Source organism: Leopardus geoffroyi, chromosome D1 (genome assembly GCF_018350155.1).
Source record: "Leopardus geoffroyi isolate Oge1 chromosome D1, O.geoffroyi_Oge1_pat1.0, whole genome shotgun sequence".
Lineage (NCBI taxonomy): Eukaryota > Metazoa > Chordata > Mammalia > Carnivora > Felidae > Leopardus > Leopardus geoffroyi.
This window is the reverse complement of record NC_059329.1, coordinates 44,234,140-44,257,782: the sequence shown is the minus strand read 5'-3', so window position 1 is coordinate 44,257,782 and position 23,643 is coordinate 44,234,140. Positions and strand designations below refer to the sequence as shown.

At 36.6% G+C, this 23,643-nt stretch overlaps 1 protein-coding gene across 5 annotated transcripts in view; it reads right to left on the bottom strand.

The window, feature by feature from the left end:
• GRM5 (glutamate metabotropic receptor 5) overlaps nt 1–23,643 on the bottom strand; it is a 529,070-nt gene that overhangs the window by 229,172 nt on the left and 276,255 nt on the right. The gene's annotated exons all lie outside the window — the stretch shown is intronic.

Sequence of the window (23,643 nt, the reverse complement as noted above, 5' to 3'; positions counted from 1 at the left end):
TCAATGTTTGTGCAATAAATGGATATTTAAGAAATGCTATGACAAAATTAATGGTCAGAACCTCAGTAAAATGGTGTCTTCAAAACCTAAATTGCACTTGACATGCTGCCTTCCTTAAATTTGCATTAAAAAAAATATTCATTCACTTCCAAGCCTTTATTTAAAGCTGCCCCAACTATTGTTTGGAACAGCTGGTAGCAAATGTCTTAGTGACATAGCTGTTCATAAGAGGACTCATTTCTACCATCTGTGTCTGTGAATATGAAGATTTCTGAGTTTACAATTTTTATTGGTTTATTTAAACATGAACAACTATTTCACAGTTAAGAAAACAATGCTCCGGGGCGCCTGGGTGGCGCAGTCGGTTAAGCAACCGACTTCAGCCAGGTCACGATCTCGCGGTCCGTGAGTTCGAGCCCCGTGTCAGGCTCTGGGCTGATGGCTCAGAGCCTGGAGCCTGTTTCCGATTCTGTGTCTCCCTCTCTCTCTGCCCCTCCCCCGTTCATGCTCTGTCTCTCTCTGTCCCAAAAATAAATAAACGTTGAAAAAAAAAAACAAAAAAAAAAACAATGCTCCTACCTGCAGACTCCTTTTCCTTCTCTGAATACTGAATTTTGAAGTAATATAAACCAGCCAATAGTTCATGCCCTGATCCTTACTTTTACCTCATCTAACATGGTCACCCTTATACCTCTCAGCTGACTGATCTTGGCAGATAGATCTTTAGTCTGTATTTGTGATACCTTTGTCACCTCTGAAGAATACTGGTTGGTTATTTTGTAGAATATTACTCAATTTGGGTTTGTCTATGTTTCTTCCTGAGTGCACTTGGATCATGCATTTTTTGTAAAAATATAACAGAACCTATTTTGAGCCCTTTCAAAGAGTCATATCAACAGGCATGCGATATTGATATGTCTCACTACTGGTGTTCATTGTGATCACTTGGTTAACATGATATTGGTCACGTCTCTCTAATATCAGGTTACCAGTTTTCCCTTTGTAATAGCTGAGGGCATTGTAGAGAGATCCTTCAGAATATGAAAATATTGTATTTCTCATTATTTAAAATACTAATTTTACCATCCATTGATGATATTGGCTAAAACAATAGTTGCTGTGATGTTTACCAAATGATGACTTTTTCCCCTATTGTCATCACTCTTTCTACACTCACTAATTTAATTCTACCATGAGGAAGAGCTTCCCATCCCCTCCCTCATTTACCTTTATTTAATTATTTACTTCCATTATTTACTTCTGTAATCTTTTACTCAGATATTTTTTCATTTAATATTTTTAATAGAAATCTTGGAGCAGCACATACATTTTAGGGAATATATATATGGTCAGGATGTAGCAGGGTACTGTTCTGAACATTTCACATGTTTCAACTCAATCTTCTCAGTAACACTATGAGGATACACTCATTTAAAGATGAGGAAATTGAGACACAGGAAACTTAGATAACTTGCCCAAGTCTTTCTACCAGTAAGTAACAGAGTTAGGACCAGAACCTAAGCAGTCTGGCTCTAGACTCCATGCTTTTAATCAAAATACAACATTTAATCTAATAAAGCTTGGTCAGAACCAGGAGGATTTTTTTTCTCTCTTGTCTCTAGCCAAGATCAGTAAGTACATAAGGCATGTTAGGATCTCAGCAGCATAGACCACAAGGTAGAGCTTACTCACAAGGGTGAGGCTGAAGAATGATAATCTGGCTGCACAGGTATATTCTAGCAAGAATGGTAGAGCAATTGGAGATATAACAGGATGGTTTCATCATGTTCCAGATATGCTCTATGGGTAGTATCTTTCTCCACACTGTCTTAATTGATTAGGAGGAGTGTATACCATGGGTGCAGGATGGAAGAATGAATACACCTGAAGTAATTAATTAGCCATATCTAGAAGGAATACCAAGAATTATAAAATTAGGCAGCAACCAATGCTTATGAAAAGTTTAATGGTAGTGATTAAAGTATATTTATGATGAAAAGAATTAGTATCCAAGTCTGGAAATGGGACTAGTCAGAGCTAGGTGAGGTCAGTGGTCTTGAATACCAGGCAGGTAATCAGGCCAACTACAGAGCAGAGAATTGAAGCAAACTTTCAGTTCTATAACCAGGCCAGCACAGGAGGAAGGAATGTTGCAACTTGGAAACCTTAAAGGCACCTGCTCTTTGTAGGCATAGCAGCACAGTTACCACACAGCCAGGAAAAGCCTAGGGGGTTTTCAGTTCAGATTAAACTTTCAGTAGGCCTGAGAGTGGTGCCATTTCTACTACATCTGCCAGCAAATATCTTAAGAGCTGGACATAGTTGAACAGATAGATGGGGCTCTTTCATTCAATTATTCTCAAATCCACGCATTCATTCATTTTTTAAGTTTATTTATTTGTTTATTTAGAAGAAGGGGATGGGCAGAAAGAGAGGAGGCAAGAAGATCTGAAGCAGGCTCTGTGCTGACAGCAGAGAGCCTGACATGAGGCTTGAACCCACAAAACATGAGATTGTGACTTGAGCTGAGGTCGGACACTCAACCAACTGAGCCACCCAGGCGCCCCCTGCATTCACTCTTTATCAAGTGCCTCCAATAAGCCGTGCATATATTCAGGGAATAGATCATGATCAGGACATGTTCGAAGAATCCATGTTCTAGTGAGGCTGTGCTCCAGTAATGAATACAGGGTACACATGGGAGGAAACAGTCATTCCAACTTTATGGTGGTGTGTCTGGATAGGAAGGTTAAGAGAAGGTTTCAAGGAGGAAACAGATCCAGCTGTGAGGATAATCAAGGCAGAGAAATTGAGACAAGTGCCCACATAAGCACACACCTGTTATAAATGCAAACACATTAAAAATACAAAGTGGCCCATCAAGTAAGATGACTGTGTTAGCAAGAGGACACCATAAAAAACACATATACTACCATCTCTGAGTAGCAAGTTCAGCTATGGTGGAGTGGAAGTAAGGTTAGGTTGTGTCAGAGATGCTGAGAGACTCTTAAATAGCCATAAAGTGTGGCACTGAGTGACACTTGTGTGACTCATTCCCTAATAATAGGAATTAGAGCTGTGCAAGATCTAGATGGTCATAGAGTTCAATCTCTGATTATTTTAATTCTAGACAAGGTATAAGAGTAATTATTTACATTTGCATAATACTTATAAAACACTTCCATAACCATTATCTCATTTGATCCTCACACCAATTTTATGGGATAAGCAGAAAACATATTATTAAAATCCTTATTTCCCAGAAGAGGAAACTAAAGGAGCTCGAAAATTTGATGGCTGGAGAAGACAAATCCTGAAGTAGGGCCAAATTAGGAATCAAGGTTTCTAATTTCTCTTCCAGTTTTCTCTTCGTAATACCAACTCCTCCAATTTGCCAGTTAATCAAGGAGCAGGATATAGATGGTCCCTGACTTACAATGGTTTGACTTCTGATTTTTCAAGTTTACAATGGTTTGACAGTTATATGCATTTAATAGAAACCACACTTCTTTTTTTAATTTTTTTTTTGCATTTATTCATTTTTGAGAGACAGAGAGAGACAGAGAAAAAGCAGGGTAGGGGCAGAGAAAGAGGGAGACACAGAATCTGAAGCAGGTTCCAGCCTCAGAGCTGTCAACAGAGAGCCCGAGGTGGGGCTCGAACTCACAAACCGCCAGATCATGACCTGAGCTGAAGTCAATGCTTAACCGACTGAGCCACCAGGTGCCCCGAAACTGCACTTCTTTTTTTTTTAAGTGTTTATTTATTTATTTTGAGAGAGAGAAAATGAGAGAGGGGGGGAGGGGCAAAGAGAGAAAGAGAGACAGAGAATCCGAAGCAGGCTCCATGCTGTCAGCTCAGAGCCTGAGGTGGGTCTCAGTCTCACTAACCATGAGATCATGACCTGAGCCAAAACACCAAGAGTTGGACACTTAACCAACTGAGCCACCCAGGCACCCCTAGAAGCTGTAATTCTAATTTTGAGTCACTTCCTGGGCCAGTGATATGCAGGATGATCCTCTTGTGATGCTGGATAGGGGCAGAGAGCCGCACCTCCCATTTAACCACGTGATCACAAAGGTAAACCACCCACATACTTACAACCATTCTGTACCTGCACAACCATTGTGCTTCTCACTTTCAGTACAGTATTCAATAAATTACATGAGCTATTCAACACTTTGTTTTAAAGTAATAAAGTACTTCATTATAAAGTAACCATTGTGTTAGATGATTTGGCCCAACCATGGGCTAATGTAACTGTTCTGAGCATGTTTAAAGTAGGTTAGGCTAAGCACTGCTATTCAGTACGTACATTAAATGCATTTCAACTTAAGAGATTTTCAGCTTACGATGGGTTTATTGGTACATAACCCTGTTACAAGATAAGGAAGAACTATACTTAGAAATGAGGAGTCAGATATTCTCTCTTAGTGATGCTCCATGTATAGATGTCTCCTTCCTGTGGAAAGGCTATGAGGAGAGGCATAATAATGTCATATAGAGAAAATCTTTCAAAGTGTGAACCCTCTGGAAAACCTATCTTAACATCTCTGCAGGACTGCAGAAAAGACAAAATCTTATCCATATTTTATACCCTATATAAAAAAAGGAAGCTTGCTATTCAAACATTGCTTTAAGAAAGTTTTCTAGGTTCTCCTTCCAATGAGATTGCCAACCATTAAGCCCTATTTTATATGAACTCCATTTCTGCCCCGGCATGGGGCTGTGGATATCAGAGCCAAGGTTTTCAGAGCAAAAGTTAAGGAGCTGTCTCATATTCCCTGTAGAACTTCAATAGGTAAGCAAATACACAAAGCTCTGAAGAAAATCCCAACAGAAAATAGTCACCCAAACTGGTGATTATTTGGCACAGAATCTTGGTATTCAATAGGTCTCATGATTTTGTTTTACTTTTTAGTGGCACAAGATCCTGAGAGTAGGGGAAGGGAGAGTGGTGGGCAGATGATATTTTGATAACCTTAGTATGTTGGATCTTTATCCTTACCTCAGTTTCCAAACATCTGGGACATACACACTTTACCTCCCATGACATTACCTCTCCACTGCTGGATATGTTCAGCATGATTGGAAATGACAGAGCCTGGGACTTTCCCAAAATGACCCTCAGTGGTGATCTCTTCGAGGACATTATCTCTTATTTTGTGGGCTCCAAATCTGAGTGGGCTTGCAGGATTCAGTGACAGTAAAGGGGATATGATTACAAAGCCTCAGGATAGGCCGTGGGCCATTTTGGCAGGATCCAAATTATCAGTGAACCAAATAGCCTGTCTGTCTGGAAGAGATTTGAGGCAAATAAAATCACATTGCATCATATCAGAAACCTAACAACAATTTCTACAATTAATCACTAACCAAAAATGGCAGATTGTAGCCCCAGAAGCAGCAGATACTTCTAATTAGTGCTAGATGATTGACCACACACACTGATTTGGCCATACATGCTGGAAGGAATTACAGTTAATTGCCAGTGGTAATGAAGCTCATATTGACTAGTTAGGCAATATCAAAAGCAAAATTCAAAGCTGTTTCAAGAAAAGATCAAAATGATACTGAAGGTTGGTGAGCAGGGCAGCTGTTTACAGGTTTGTCAAATGAACTTTAATATGAGAAACATGCCAGTAAAATTATAAAAGGAGATTAAACAGGTACTGCCTATTTACTAAGTTCTGAATTTATAAATCTAGAATGATAGATGAATAAATTTTTACCTCAACCTAGTAAAAAGCCAAATGAGAGCAATTTGATTTACATTAAATATCTCCAAGTGAGGAATATTAATGAAAGGCCAAAGGAAAAAGGCAGGGTAAGAAAAAATGATACTGAGGCTTAATGGCAATGCATTACAAACAGACAGGAGACATTAACAGCCAGACATTCTGTGCAGCAAACCATTATTTATGACAAGGTCACCTTTGCTATAAGTAAATATTCAGCAACCATTGAGTTATTGGCTGGTGGAGACCTTAAAAGTTACAAAATCCATTCCCTTCATTTTACAGCTTCTGAAACGGATGCCCAGGAATAAGGGATGGAAGAGAAGAAACTAAAAATTATTAAGAACTTGTCATGGAAAGGTGCACATTTCTATGCCTTTCACAGACCCTACTCATTCAATCCCCTTATAAACGTTGAAAGGCAGGTGTCATTGGACCCAGTTCATACTGGGAAACTAACAGGAAACTAAGGCTTCAGAAAAGTGGTAGAGCTGGTCCCCACTCCTGCTACCTTTATGGGAAGGAATCATGGCTGGCCCATTTGGTGAGCCAGTGGCACTCTGGGACTGGATTCCAATTTCGAGGAGTTTATTCCTGACCCAGGGAATAATAACAATTCTATCAGAGGCACTTTCTAGGATCTCAAAAATAGTACTTGGGAAATGTTTAAAAAGGGCAAGCATTTGACAACCATTGAGTTTTAGTACAGGGGAAGGCCTACTTATCCAAGAATAGTCATATACCTATATACTAATTTAGAAATAAAAAAAAATCCCTAGAATATACTGACAAATAATGTTGGCTCCCAATGATTGAAGACCAGCTATATGCTTGGCTCTTTGCTAGACAATTTACTTTTTATTAATACTTGAGTATAATTATTATTAGACCTTGCAGATTAAAAAAAAAAAAAAAAAAGACAATGTATCCCAGAGTGTATAAGTGACCACAACAAGGTTACATGGTCAGGAAGTGGCATAGTTAGATTTTATACCCAGGTCTATGGGCCCCAACACCCCTGTTTTTGCTTCTCCATGACTCAGATCTCTTAACATTCCCTAACTCTCCACTGAACCCCATAGAATTCTCAGTCTGAACAGTTCATTTGTACATTGACATCATTATATATCCCATATTTCTAACTTCCAATATTTCTACAGTAAACTTCTACAGTAAAACTTCTACACTTCCCATATTTCTAACTATTTCTTTCTGTACTAGTCCTGTCTCCCTAAGAAGATGGCATGCTTGGACACCACTCTATATTCTCCCCAGCATGAACGATTCTACCTCACATACCACTGACACAATGCATGCCATTAGCAATAGCTCTGGCAAAGGGCTGCTATAGGCAAACTCTGGGGAGAGGTTCCCCCAGAATCCATCCCAAACCCTGACTTTTTGTTGTTGCTAGTTTCTGTCCTTGCTGAGAACTGCCTGAGGCATTCAAGAAGGAGGCCCAGAGGAACTGTCCATAGCTAAACCATTAGGGTTTGATAATACCCACTTAACTTGGGAGCCATCTTTCTAATGACACTCCAACCTATCTTTCTTTGTAGGATAGGTGGGAAGTGGAGCTGACTTCAACTGACTGGATCTCCCAAAGGATTCTGTTTAAAAAGATTTGTCCCCTTTATCTCATTTCCTCATCTCTCTCATAATCATATTTTATTTCTTTCAATTTCTTCTCTCCTTTGCAGGTATTCCACATCCCAAAATCCTGGCTGGAAGAAAATTCCAGCAACAGTGAACCCTGGTCCCCAGGGAAGGCAACAGAAATGAAGAAAATACTTCAAAATATAGAAGAGCAGATAGATCTTCCTTTACTAATGAGACCAAAATGGAAAACTATAAGTAGACAAATGGCATCAATCAGTGGTCCAAGGGCAAGGACTAATAAAATTTAGGAATACAGCTAAATTCAGAATAAATTGAATTCATTTTGAGAGACAAGCTTGAAGAGAAACTTCCTTGAATTAAGTGATTTTAAAGATTATGTTCTTATTTTGATTTCCCCAAGATTAGAAGCAGACTATTCTAAGGAAATATTTTTTTTTTCCTTTTCTTCTTTAGTCTTACAAAAATGCTATATAATTTAACCTCAAATATATTCAAATATCATAAAAATAACTGTATTTTGTTTTCAAGTCTTGATTTAAAAATGGGTATTCTTGGTTACAATATTTGATGTGCCTAATGAGCTTTAATAATACTGTTAAATAAGACGTCATTTCAAGTTACCTTGTTGAACTGGAGACTACTGAGCAGATACCTACTGTCTAAGATAAAGTTACCCATTCTCAATAAATATCAACAATAAACATCAATAAACATCAATAAACAAACATAAAACTTTGAAATGAAACTTTTCTTTTTAACTTTTTACTGTAGGAAGTTTCAAACACATGCAAAGAAGGACTCCCATTTATCCATCATTTGGATTCACTTCTCTTCAAACTTTTGCCAGTCATCTTGTCCCACCTTAAACTACCTCTGTCTCCTTCTCTCTCTCCCCATCTGTCTATCTTTTAGAAACAGACATTGTAGTATTTTACAGCTAAATCTTGGTCATTTTAGTATTTTAGAGTTAAAGGTTGACATCCGGGCATTTCACCTGTAAACACATTAGTATTTCTTTCCAACAGATATTTAAAATATATGTACATATTTCACAATATCATAGTTACACCTAATAAATTATTAAGAATCATTTAAAATATTATTTAATACTTATTTCAACACTGAAATTCAAAAATTGAAACTAGTTTTTATTGTGAAATGTAAGGATGTCTCTGGTATGGTAAGATGAGGATTATTAACAATGTGGCCAAGGTTAGCCAGACAGGGACTCTTAGCCAAGAAGCTTCTCTGATTCTGATTCTTTTATAGGAAAGAGTTCCCTGCCTGTATTTTCTAGCTGACTTAGGATAAGCCACTTTGCCTTATTCTCCATTCTCTGAATTAATTCTCCTAAATTTGCATTGACTATTGTGATTTGGCTTTCTACTTTGTGATATGCACTCCTATATGAACTCTTATTCTAGATTTGATTCTAGCACTTCAGTTAACCTTTGATCTCCATTTTCTATGGAGACAGCATAATCCAGTGGTAAGTCTCTGTCATTACACTGTTTATGTTAAACAAGTTTGGGTTTTTCCATTTACTACCTGTGTGACTTTGGGCAAATTATTTAGCTTTTCTGTGCCTCAGTCCCTTCATCTGTAAAATGAATATAATAAGAGTACCTATCTCAAAGAATTGTTTGAGAATTAGAAGAAATAACCCTTTGCTGAGTGCCTGGTATATAGTAAGCACTCAGTAAATGTTGGCCAGAATAGTTGCCTTCAGTTCGAGACTTTGCTGTGAATTTGATAATCCTGGGATTTCCTCCACTCCTCTATAGCATGTCCAACAAATACCTAAACTCAGTTACCACCCTTCTGGCAGCCTCATTGCTGTCACTCCCACCACTCAGAGTGCTTTCTCTGAGACATTCATAAGCTTCCATAATGACTTCTAAAAAATCATAAAGTACTTCCTCCCCATTTTTAATTTACATTTTCTTAATATTAGGCAATAAGCTGCTTAACAACAGAAATGATATTTAAGGCACCTTTGTTCAGTGTGCTTCTAGCATAGTATCTGTCATAAATGTTTACTGAATGAATCCCTAAATATTATATATAAGCAGACATGTCCTTTCTTGCTATTTCCAATACTAGTTCCTATCTTGTCTCAGGGACCCAATGCTTCCACCTTGCTATACTATCTTCTTCAGTAACCTCCAAAGGTCTTCTATTTTCTACTACATATGATTAAGCTCTGTTTGGTCCTCAAAGTCCTGTATAATACAGTCTCACTGGATTTTATCATATACCACTCCAATTTTATCTTACACTACTTGACAACTATAAATCCTCAGCTGATAGGCAGGATTCTTGCTATCCTACTCATGATGATACAATGTTTATTTCCATTGTTAGGCACTTTTCAAAACAGAACTTCTATTAATAGGTTCCCCAAATAAGAAAATGGTACCATTTTTTGTTACATTCCTTATGTTGAAAAAAGACATCTTATTTTGATTTCATGGTATTTTACTGGTTTCTCTGACTCTTAATCAAATACTCTATCATATGATGGATCAGATGGCCTAGATTCAAATTTTGACTCACTTGAAGGCTTCATGAACTCAGACTAAATATTTAACCTCACTGAGCCTCAACTTGCTCACCTGTGAAAGGGAAAGAACATTAATACCCATCTCACTGGGTTGCTTTGAGGGTTAAATGAGGCAATGGCATATTGCAAATGCTCAATAAATGCTAACTGTGATGATGATGGTGTCAATAATAAACAATTTATTTTCTTGGGATGAAACTGGATTTTGTTTGCACCCCTTGCATTTAGAGACAAAAAACAAACAAACAAAGATTAAGCCTACGTATTTTTCCAATGTATAAGTTGATTTTCTCCTGCCTTCTTCATACTAATTGGTTTGAAGGTGACAGATTTTCAGAATTCCTAATCTCTTATTTCAGCCAAAGAGGATGTCTATTAATATGGCTAGAATAACAATTTTCTACATATTCACACATCAAAGCTAACTGCAAACAGAAAAAATATATTGCATGCAAGCATTTGAGAACGAAGAATTATAGTTTGCTGTTACCAATAAAAAACTTTAAAAACTATAATAAAGTCAAGAAATGCAGCCATAAAAATGCAAATTCTATCAATCAAACACTTTACACCTTACTTCTTTTTGGAATTTTTAAGTACAGAGATTATCCAATTGAAGTAGAATTATTAAAAGTTATACACTTTTTACTTAGATTAATGTGTTTCAGATAGTAAATCCACATCAGTATAAAACTGATTCCACAAAGTTAGAAATGTTCTTTAATATTTTTAATAATAAAATACTATTTGTATTCATTTTTCTATTTCTCATTGAACCCATAGACTGCCAACTTGGCTTCCCAATTCCTGACAATGAGAAGCTAAGACCGCAAAACTCTTTGCAAGAGTATAGATGTATGCTACAGTACAGTGTTAGATGTTTTCCACACATATGTCCAAGAAGAAGTGTTAGGGAAACTAAAAAATGTATTTTTAACTAAATGAAAATAAAAATGAAACATCAAAATTTTGTGCAATGCAGCAAAAGCAGTAGAGGGAAATTTATAGCACTGAATGTATACACTGGAATGAAAAAATATTTAAAATTAATAATCTAAGGTTTCACCTTAGAAAACCAAATAAAGAAGAGCAATTTGAATCGAAAAAGAAGAAGAAGAGAGGAAGTAATAACATTTCAGCAGCATGCATCAATGAAATTAAAAATAGGAAATCAATAGAGAAAATAAATTAAACTAAAAGCAGAGTTTTGGAAAGATTATTTAAAATTATAAACCTCTAGTCAAGTTGACCAAACAGAGAAGACACAATTTACTAATATCAAAAATGAAAGAGGTAAAATAATTCCTGACACAATGGTTATTAAAAGATAATAAGGAAACATTATGAATAGCTCTATGTCCACAAATTTGATAACTTAGGTGAAGTGTAACAACTCCTTAAAAGGTAAAAACTACCAAAACTCACACAGGAAGAAGTAAATAATCTGAATAGGTTTATGACTACAGTATGAAAGAAATGGAATCAATAATTAATAACCTTCCAAAAAAAAAAAGCAATTACCCAGACAGATCATTTCCATGTATGCAAAACTGGTCCAACATTTGGAAATCAGGTGCTATAATCCATCACATCACATTACATTCCTTCCATTCTAAGGAAGAAAAATCATGTCATCATATCAGTTGATGCAGAAAAAGCATTTGACAAAATCCATACCTATTTATGATTTTAAAAATATCAAAAAACTACAGGGAAATCTTCTCAACTTGATAAAGAATATCTATAAAAGACCTACTTCTGATGAGAAACTGGGTACTTTCCACCTAAGATTAGAAACAAGGTAGAGATGCCCCTCTCTAATCACCCCTATTTAACTCTACACTGGAAGTCCTGGTGAGTACAGTAGGACAAGAAGAGCAAATAGAGCCAGAATATCCAACACAATAGTGAAGAAAAAGAATAAAGTTGGAGGATAAACATTACCCATCTTCAAGACTTCCTATAAAGCTACAGTAATGAAAAGAGCATATTATGGGTGAAAAATGGACACATAGATCAGTGAAACAGAGTAGAGAGCTAGAACTAGACCCATACAAATATAGTTAATTTAGCTTTGATAAAGAGAAAAGGTGATTCAGGGGAGAGAAGAGAGTCTTTTCTCTCTTTTTCTTTTACTTTTATTTTTTATTTAAATCCAAGTTAGTTGACATACAGTGTAATAATGATTTCAGGAATAGAATTTAGTGATTCATCACTTACATATAACACCCAGTCCTCACCCCAACAAGTGCCCTCCTTAATGCCCATCACCCATTTAGCCCATCGCCCCCCTAAACACTTCTCCACCAGCAACCCAGTTTGTTCTCTGTATTTAAGAGTCTCTTATAGTTTGTCTCCCTGTCTGTTTTTGTCTTACTTTTGTCTCCCTTCCCCTATGTTCATCTATTGTGTTTCTTAGATTCCACATATGAGTGAAGTTATATGATATTTGTCTTTCTCTGACTGACTTATTTCGCTTAGCATAATACACTCTAGTTCCATCCACATTGTTGCAAGTGGCAAGATTTCATTCTTTTTGATTGTCAAGTAATATTCCAGTGTATGTGTGTGTGTACCAATAATAGTCAATATATAAGGTGTGTGTGTGTGTGTGTGTGTGTGTGTGTGTGTGTGTGTGTGTGTATCAGATCTTCTTTATCCATTTGTCAGTTGATGAACACCTGGGCTCTTTCCATATTTTTGTTATTGTCAATAGTGCTGCTATAAACATTGGGGTATATGTGCCCATTCAAATCAGCATTTTTATCTTTTGGATAAATACATAGTAGTGCAATTGCCAGGTCATAGGGTAGATCTAGTTTTAATTTTGTGAAGAGCCTCCATACTGTTTTCCAGAGTGACTGCACCAGTTTGCATTCCCATCAGCAGTGTAGTGTGCATTTCTCCACAGCTTCACCAACATCTGTTGTTGCCTGAGTTCATTTTAGCCATTCTGACAGGTGTGAGATGATATGTCATGTGGTTTTGATTTGTATTTCCTTGATGATAAGTGATATTGAGCATCTTTTCATGTGTCAGAAGATAATCTTTTCATTCTCTGGTACTGGAAGAAATGGTACTGGAAGAATTGGACATCCATTTTAAAAAAACGAATATAGGGGCACCTGGGTGGTTCAGTTAGCTGAGTGTCCGACTCTTGATTTTGGGCCAGGTCATGATCCCGGGCTTATGGGATCAAGTTCTGCCACGGGTTGAGTGCTGAGCATGGAGGCTGCTTAGGATTCTCCCTCCCTCTACCCCTCCCCCCTGCTCATGCTCTCTCTCTCTAAAAAAAAGAAAAGAAAAGAAAAGAAAAATGAATATAGACACAGACCTTAACACCTTTCACAAAAGTTAACTCAAAATGGGTTATGTAAAGTGCAAATGCTAAATGCAAAACAATGTAAATGTAAAATGCAAAACTATAAAACTTTTAGAAGATAACGTAGGAGAAAATCTAAGTAACCTTGGACTTGGCACTGAGGTTTTAGTTATGACACCAAAAACAAGATCCACGGACAAAAGAAAATAAATTCACCTTTATTAAAATTAAAAACTGTAATCTGAGAGCAATACTGCTAAGAGAATGAAGAGACAAACTATATACTGGGAAAATAATAACTGAAAAACACATATGTGATAAAAATATTTCTATCCAAAATAAAGACCTTTAAAAGTTAACAACAAGAAAACAATCCAATTAAAAACTGGGTAAAATATTTGAGCAGACATCTCACCAAAGAAGATATACAGATGGAAAATAAGCATAAGAAAAGATGCTCAACATCATTTCTCATTGGGGAATTGTAAATTACAACAATGAGAATACCACCAGATACCCTATTAGAATGGCTAAAATTCAAAAGACTGACAATACTAACTGCTGATGAGGATTTAGAGCAACAGGAACTCTTACTCATTTCTGGTGGGAATGTAAAACAGTACACTCTGGAAGAAAGTGTGGCAGTTTTTTACAATGCTATCCATACGATCCACCAGTTGTACTCCTAGGTATGTTGCTAATTGAGCTGAGAACTAATATCCACATCAAAACCTGCACCCAAATGTTTACAGCGACTTTAATAATGTCCCAAAATGAGAAGCAACCATGATATTCTGCATTAGGAGAATAATGCAGAGAGAATAATTGCTAAATAAACTGTGATACATCCATACAATGGAATATTATGCAATGGTTAAAAAATAATGGAGCTATCAAACCATGGAAAGGCATGGAAGAACATTAAATGAATATTGCTAAGTGAACAAAGTTAGTCCGAAATGCTAAATATTGTGTGATTGCAGTTCTATTACATTATGAAAAAGGCAAAAATATAGAGATGCCCAAATATATAGTGGTTGCCAGTGGTTGTTTGGGAAGCAAAGAGAAATGAATATATGAAGCACAGGGAATTGTTAGGACAGTGAAACTATCGTGTACAATAGTATATTGGTAGATACATGCAACTAAGCATTTGTCAAAACCTATGTAAATTTGTAACATAAAGGGTGAATTTTAATGTATACAAATTTTAAAAAATCATTTAGGATTTTGGAGATACCAGGAAAGAATGCAGACTATAACAAGAGTATCTGATTATATTAAAAATGTATGAAACAAAATATAAAAATAAAAAAAAACAAACAAAACAACAAAAATGCATGAAAAAAGCTCACTGAAGGAGGTGCAAGCCTAAGTATCTTTGGAATAAATAGAGTCTATAAAGGAAAAGAAACTGTACATAAGTTCTGTATTGTAATAAATGTTGTTTCCCATAGGCATATGGCTTAAGCATGATGACTGACACATAAGTATCCCTCAATTGCATAGTTAAATAAATGGATAGCAGCAGATAGTGGGAGCCAACTCTCTCACCGTTAAAGTGGGATTTTACAGATCAGCAAGTAATACACGTGATAATAGAATAGAATTAGAAACATGGAGAAGTCATGTTCAATTTAACATAGATGCAGACTGTTACATTCAAAAATATTTATGGATATGTGTATACATGGGTTAGTGTTCACACAGACCTTTGCTCTGGAAGCTGAAAGGGCTCAGTACAATACCTAGCATCCAGATCTTGATCAATTAAAGTAATCAGTACTGCTTGAAGACCTGGTTAATTCTAGGTGCAAAAAATATAGAAGATGACCCTAGAGTACCTTGTAGTACTCTTAGAAAGTTAGAAAGCCCTCACAAAACAACAAAATAGACACTGATGAAAGGTATGTCAAAGGCACACAAGTACAAACTGAAAGAACTCTCTGTGGACAAAGCTGGAAAATTTGAGCAACAAAATACAGTATTATCGGATTACAAACTAAAAGATAAAATAAATATCCACAAGACCATACTGATAAAAGTAAATAATTGAATGAGTTAATAAATTGGGAAGAATAGATAAATCTTTGCTGTAGAAGAATTCCAAATAAGTTATGTAAGTATTCTACTCTAAAGGGAGGGGAGCAAAACTCTACACTATTAAACTGAGGGTATGTATAGTGACTTCCTTCCAAAGACTAAAGTATGGAAGCAGGAGGGGAAAGTAACTTTATAGTGGAGAAAGTTAACCTAAACATTCCTTCAGACAGGTGACCAAGGTCAACATCAACAGTCATAAATCATATTGATAATATGTACCCTTAACATGATGTGATTAAAATTTCACCTTACCTCTGTGATCTAACTTCCAACAACCTGTAACCCCAGTTGACCATGAAGAGAACATCAGAAACATTGGAAACATTCTATAAAACACTTGACCAGTGCTTATCAAAATTCTCAAGGTCACCAAAAACAAAGAAAGAATAGGAAACTGTCACAGTCCTGAGGAGCCTAAGAAGACATGACTAAATGTAATGTGGTATTCTGGATCGGACAGAAGAACAGAAAAAGGACATCAAGTAAACACTAAGGAAATCTTAATGAAGTATGGACTTTACTTAATGGTGTATCAATATTTTTCATTAATTTTAACAAATATACCATATGAATATTTGTAATGTATTATTTAAGATGTTAAAAACAGGGGAAATATGCTTATGTGCTTGTTTTAGAGGTAAGAGGAAACTCTGTACTATCTGCTTAACAATTTTGTAAATCTAAAACTTCTAAAAAATAAAGCACATTCATAAAGAAATCTATTGAAAAAAATCCTTGCTCTTAATTACTTGATGAAGCATGCACATAGTTTCTGTTTTAATAATGTAGAAATCAGAAATTTTGTTGGCTTGGTTATATATTTGTTTTATTACTTTGTGATTGATAGTATGTGTCACTAAAACTGAACAGAATTTTATCACACAAGAGGAGTAACAGGAATACGCTTCCAGCAGAGAATGTATTCTTGACAGAAATTGATAAGGGTTACAATTCTGGGGCACTTAATGATTTAAATCATTTACAGCACATGTATTAGTAGAATTTGGCAGAGTTTAATTTAAACATAATCATTTGATAATATATTCAGTTCCAAAAAGAATAACAGAGGGACATTTGTCACTTAGCCTCAGAATGGATTCCTGGACAAATATGACCATATTGCCACTCAGCAGTTGCTAAGCAATTTAAATGTCCTTTTCTCATTTTTAACTCAGTTAAATCAGAAATTCATCTCTCACTACATGGTAAACCCATGTGCTCATGAAAAATAACATTCAATAAAAACAGAAAAATAAATGTGGAATTTAAAAAACAAAAGAGATGAACAGAGGGGAAAAAAGAGAGAGAGAGAGAGAGGCAAAGCATAAAGCAGACTCTTAACTACAGAGAATAAACTGAGGGTTGCTGGAGGGGACGTGGGCAGGGGGATGGGTTAAACGGGTGATGGGTATTAAGCAGGGCACTTGTGATTAGCATTGGGTATTGTATACATGAATCACTAAATCCTACACGTGAAACTAATATTGCACAGTGTTAACTAATTGGAATTTAAGTCACAACTTGGAAGAAAAATAAAAAGGAAAACAAATGACTAAGTATGTAGTTCATACCACAGAATATTAGATATGGAAAGATCATTATAGACCCTCCAGCTCCAGGATGTCCAGAGGGACAACCCCTAGTGACGTGACATGTGGCTGGTCTGAATTAAGATGGACTAAAGTGTAAAACACACTCATGATTTTTAATACTTCGTACCAAGAAAGAGTAAGCAAATTAGCTCAAGAATTTTTATATTTGTTACATGTTGAAATGGTAACATTTTAAGTATTTTAGATTATATAAAATATAATTTAAAATTTTCACCTGTTCCTTTTCACTTTTTTTGTGTTGCCATTAGAAAATTTAAAATTGTATGTGTGACTCATACTGTATTTCTCTTATATTCTATTTCTACTGGGCAGCAATCACTTAGTCTAATTTGATTTTTCGATAAAGGAAGAAACTATGGCTCAGAGAATTTATCTCACCAATTCAAGGTCTTGTTCTTAGTTCAGCTGGGTATTTTTAAACAAAAGTGTTCCTCTGTTAAATTAGGAAGAAAAGCTGTTTCAAATTATGTATCAGGATATCTTCACTTCAGTTTCATGAACTTTAAATATACTTTACATAATAATTCACTGCTCTCTACTGAAGCAAGATCTTGGCATGCAGCTCTTCTGGGTTAAATAAAATGAGCTACCATTTATCAAGTGCTTACTCTATCTAGACCAAGGCTTCACTTTGTATAATAAATAACTTGTATCACTTATTAGTTTAATTCTCATTAAAGTCTTTTACAGATGGAGAATCGGATGCTCAGAGAGCAATTTGCTTAAGAAACCAGACTAGTAAGAGAGTGGTAGGCATGGGATTTAAATCGGATCTTCAATCAAAGCCTGTGATATCCACCATTCTCAACTGCCTCCTGCATAGGTGAAGATGTGTCCGGCTAAGCTGCTGGAGCTATAAATGGGAACCCTGTAAGGGCAGTTTAGCCTTTCATAGCAATTTGGGAAGGGGTAGGCAATTGAAATCCCTTCATTCTTTATCTGGCTGAAGCCAGCCTCATGATGGCATTTGTTCTAAAGAAAACCAACATACCGTATTTTGTTCTCTGGTGTCTTAAATATATCAGGTTCTGTTGGGTATAAAAGATCACATTGCAATAGAGGCTAAGGAAAATGAGAACACTGTTTTGAGTTTGGATTGGTGTTCAATTTCTCTGCTTTTTAGAAAATCCCAATTATCTGAGGATTTCAATAACAGGATTGTGCTCTGTGCTTTTGCAAGAGAAAGAGGAAATGACATCAGAGATTTCTAATTTCAGAATTAAAGAAATTAATATCCTTGCACACCCACACTCATGCCTACCCACACATACAGATCTGAAAGAGGTTCATCACCCTTGAAACTTCTCTTCCTCCTAACTTCTACAATGCAGCAAAAAACCTGCCTTATTTGGGTTCTTAGTCACCAAACGGCAGAAGCCACAGCTCATTCGCTTCAAGTCAATCTTTTTCTTTTCTTTTCTCTTCTTTTCTTTTTTCTTTTCTTTTTTTTTTCTTTTTTTTTTTTTTTAAGGCTCCACGTCCACACATGTGGATGTGGGGCTTAAATTCATGACTGTGAGATACTGACCTGAGTTGAGATCAAGAGTCGTAAGTCTAAGCAACTGAGCCACCGAGGCACTCCACAAATCGATCTTTTTTTTTTTTTTTACATCACACATCAACACTATTATGAAGGCCATTAATGCCAACTCCATGATGTCTCTTGCATTATCTCCTTCTTCTTTAGCACGACAACCACCCTAGACATGACCCCCATCACTTTTTCTGGACTGGGCTACATTTCCCTCTTGTTCTCCATGCTCTAGCCACTGTGGCTTCTTTCATTTCCTAGAAAATATGATGCCACTCCCTATGCATAGAACGTTCTCCCACATCTCCTTTCCCTAGTAAAGTATAACTCATTCTTCAGGTCTCATTTCTCCTTCAGAACCTTTTCCTTCAGAAATAAAGGAGATGATGAAGATCATCTTTAAATAGTCCCTTAAGGCCTTATTGTTGTTGTTGTTGTTGTTGTTTTTGGTAGCACTTATAATGATAATAATTACTTGTGTAGTTATATTTTAACACTTGACTTCTCTGCTGGAATGCTCTTAAACATTATGCCAGGCTAGTTCTCCACTCTACTATGGTGCTTTTTCTAATCAAGGATTTCCTCTATTAATTCTATTGGGAAATCTTTGCAAATTTTCAAAATACTAGAAAAAATACTGAATGTCTTCTCTATTTTTATTTTTTTAAAAGTTTTAATTTAGGGGCGCCTGGGTGGCTCAGTCAGTTGGGTGTCCGGCTTCAGCTCAGGTCATGATCTCACAGTTTGTGGGTTCGAGTCCTGCATCAGTGCTGACAGCTCAGAGCCTGGAGATGCTTTGGATTTCGTGTTTCCCTCTCTCTCTGCTCCTCTCCTGCTCACATTCTGTCTTTCTCTGTCTCAAAAATAAAATAACCATTAAAAAAATTTAAAAAAAGTTTTAATTTAACTAAACATTTTAACCTATAGGTGGTTGTGAGCATGGTTTAGACTAGTTATGGTTTGAGAATTCTTTTCTTGGTCTATCCTGATAAGGTTGACCAAGCTACTTTCCATTTGTATACTGGGAAAATATGTTCTCTGTGAGTCACTTTGCTCATCTTGAAAATGGAGATAATAATATTGCTAATGTCATAGAATTTTTATTGCCAAGAGAGTTAATTCAGGCAGTATCTTTGAGAGTACATACATAAATCCATGAATGTTGTCAAGTATTAGTTTGCATTTGGGGATATCTACATATGTAGGAGATATATAGCTATATATCAGTGAGTTATTAGAGACATAGAAAAAGTGTTCAAAATAAACTGTCCAAATTTAACTTCCAATTCCAATGAGCACCTCTCAAGAGACAAGCACAGCATCCTTTGATCCACTCACACATTATATTTAGGTAGTCATCACAACACGGATATTTTTTGTTTTACTAGTAAGTCTTAAAACTTTTTGGAATCACTTCAGGATTATTCCAATCTTTCTGAGTAGCTGTATGTATGGCTTCAGAGCTGGAGAAACAAACAAATGGGACAGAACAGAAACAACCAAGCTACTGTGCTCTATATTTTCTTTTGATGTAACCTTTTGTGCAAAGCTTATTTTGCAAAGCACACAGGGGAAGGAGTCACTAAGAAAGGAAGCATGAGAGGAAGAGAAAATTCAACACCTTTAAGATATATCTCTTTGATTATCAGTACTGTTCACTGATAATCTAAAAAGTACCAGAATGTGGTCTGCGCATCGGCAGCAGAGAAATGAAAACATTACATAAATGGAGATGAACCTCAGAAGCTACACACACACACACACACACACACACACACACACACACACACTTATTATGTAGCCATGAATCTTTCATTTGTTTACAGATTTATGCAGAATTCAAGCCAGTCTATTTATAATTATGCCTATATATATACTTTTGTGCATGCATTATGTTAGATATACAGTTCTGTGAAGCAAAGGTGTGGTACAGCCCTTTGCTTGGCATTTCCAAGCAGGTTGGATTTTCCTGGCTGTGATTCTGGCCATCACAACTACATTTTATTCTCACAGATGGTCCCCTGGTTGCTTCCAACCAGGCCCATTTGTCAGGCAAGCAGTGAGCTTGTTCTGCTGCTCAGTGACTTCCAGAAGGGTCCCTGCATTCCTGTGAAGTGTGAACACAGAGGGGAACCTTCGAGGTGCTGACCATAGAACAACCCAGGCATGGGGTTCTACTAGAACTACAGTCCTGGGTCTAGTTGCTTTTCAGTTCAGTGACACCTGTTGAAACTGACAAGCCCACAAAACTGAGATCCCATGCTGAGTAGAGGAATTAGGGACACTCTTAGCTGCCAACAATGTGGCTGCATGACAGCAGGAGCCTGAGAATCACATTAATACAATACTGGATTTATACATGTGTTTCCAAGCCTTTCTTATATGCTATCCCTCTTGGATAAAAATGTTGCATTTATGCACTGAAAAAATACTGTGATTCACAAAATTAGTTTTTATTTATTTTTAAAGCATTTTAATGTTTATTTATTTATTTGGAGAGAGAGATTTAGAGTATGAGCAGGAGAGGTAGAGAGAGAGAGAGAATCCCAAGCAGACTCCATGCTGTCTACACAGAACTTGATACAAGCCTCGAACCCACGAACTGTGAGATCATGACCCGAGCCCAAATCAAGAGTTGGACACTTAACTGACTGAGCCACCCAGGCACCCCATGGAATTATTTTTATTTATTTAGATTTTTACAGATTTTTCCTTGAATCACATGTTTTTGAAAACATATATTATTAGGTCTAAATTCTTTCTAAAATTATTTAAGAAAAAATGAATTTCTTTTTTTAAAGTATTGCTTTTGGGAGAGAGAGAGAGAGAGAGAGAGAGAGAAAGAGAGAGAGAGCAGGGGAAGGGCAAAGAGAGAAGAGAGACCCCCTCACCGTGAGGAGCCTGACGTGGGACTTGAACCCACAAAGTGTGAGATCATGACCTGAGCAGAAATCAAGAGTCAGACGCTTAACCGACTCAGCCACTCAGGTTCCCCAAATCAAAATGAACTTATAATAAGAAAACATTAATTGTTTTTGTATTATTATTAGTAGTAGCAGTGGTAGTATTAACAGTGATGGCTAACTTTTACTAAGTGTTTATCATTTTTCCAGACACTTCCCTGTGACTTTGCATGTATTTGCTCATTTAAGATTATCCCTATTAAAAATGAAGCTGTACCTTTTTATGGTATGTATATTGGAAAATTCTAAGTTTCACCATGTTACAAGGAAAGGGTGCCTTTATTAAAATAATGCCAAAATAATTAAAATGTCAATTCAAATGGTCCAAGACTGACCCGTTGGCATTCTAACAGGTTTCAGAAAAAAATACGAATAGTGATAATGGGTGTACTCACTTATGGACCACTCACTATGTATGTCAGGCAAGGTGTCAGGCCCTTTACTGACATTATTGTTTGAGACATTAAGCCATTTGCCCAGGATCATTGTGTGAGACTGTAGCAAAGCCAGGACTGAAACTAAAGTCTGCCTGATTCTGAAGTCTGGACTCTAAATTAATATGCTGATTAGGACCCAAATTAATTATTTTCTAAATATTGTATCTGTTTCCACACTTTCAAAATGGAGTGAAGGCATCTTTACACATAGTAAAAACATGGACGCTGTCTGTTAGATTTAGCGAGGTATAACCATCCCTTACAGTAATTTGTAGATACCTTCAAATTAAACTCAAGGTGATGGACTTATATTCGAACAATTTATTCATTAGAGTCATCTCTGAGTCTTTAAAATCCTGTAAACAATACAGCATTAAATAGTGGGTCTTTTCCTGATTGCCCATCGATAATTATAACTTTATGACTGTTATCACCCCAGATGTTGTCTAAGTATTTAAATATCTGCAGGCTCTAAGAAACTACTTCAATAAGAAAAAAAAGAGAGAATGTATGTAGGTATGCATGTTTGAGAAGAAATGAGAGTAAAAGCAAATACAATGGAGGGGCACCTGGGTGGCGCAGTCGGTTAAGCGTCCGACTTCAGCCAGGTCACGATCTCGCGGTCAGTGAGTTCGAGCCCCGCGTCGGGCTCTGGGCTGATGGCTCAGAGCCTGGAGCCTGTTTCCGATTCTGTGTCTCCCTCTCTCTCTGCCCCTCCCCCGTTCATGCTCTGTCTCTCTCTGTCCCAAAAATAAATAAACGTTGAAAAAAAAAAATTAAAAAAAAAAAAAAAGCAAATACAATGGAAAACAATGAAGCATGGGTAGTTTGAGAGGTGCATGTGTCCCATAGTCAGGTCTACTACGTAACAACCATAACTTTCCAGGAGTCTGATTTTTAATTCTATTTTTTTCCTTGTCCTCCTTCTGGATAATAAGGACAATTCTACCCATAATCATTTTGGATACCAAAGATCCTTGTAACTGTGAATGACAGAATTGAAGGAACACTTCTATTTCTTAGTTTTTTTTTGTTCACACTTAGAAAACATCTTACACACCTATTTCACAGGGTTTGGGGAGGATTATATGAGCTAGCACTTGCAAAGCATCTTACACACTGGCTCATAGGAAACACTAGTGATTACTTTTATGTTCCACCTTTGATCCCATAAATCTGCTAGCAGTGAGTCTTTCTATATACCTAAGAAAACAATAATTCCCTGTAATCAGTGGAGTGCAGGTGTCAGCCTCATATCAGCTTACCTGAGCCCAGTATATGCACTTCTTCCCATCTTCTCATAATGCTACAAATCAACCTCCTCTCATGTCACCTCCCCACTTTCTTGCTCCAAGACCCAGTTATATATATTCACTAATACAAGACATAATTTACCTATCATATTCTTCTCTTTAGGATGAGGAAGGTGGAAAGCAGGGTAGAAACAGGAGGGTGGAAAGGGTGGAAAGCAGGCAGGGTAGAAAGCAACTAATGGGAAGAAAGTAAGCAGATATCTTGTTTGTGTTCCCAGCAAGCTCATGCTCAGCTCAGGTGTCAAAGATAAGGCATATCACATAATTAGATAATGATCCATCAGATAGGACACCCAATCATAGTGTAAAAATCTTCTGATTTAGAACCACCCATAGGAACCACACTTCTACTCTCCATTTTCACACCTACTGGAGAACTAGTTGATCACTGCTCTCTTCCCACTGAGCCCACTCTTACCTAGGTGCTAGATATTGTGCTG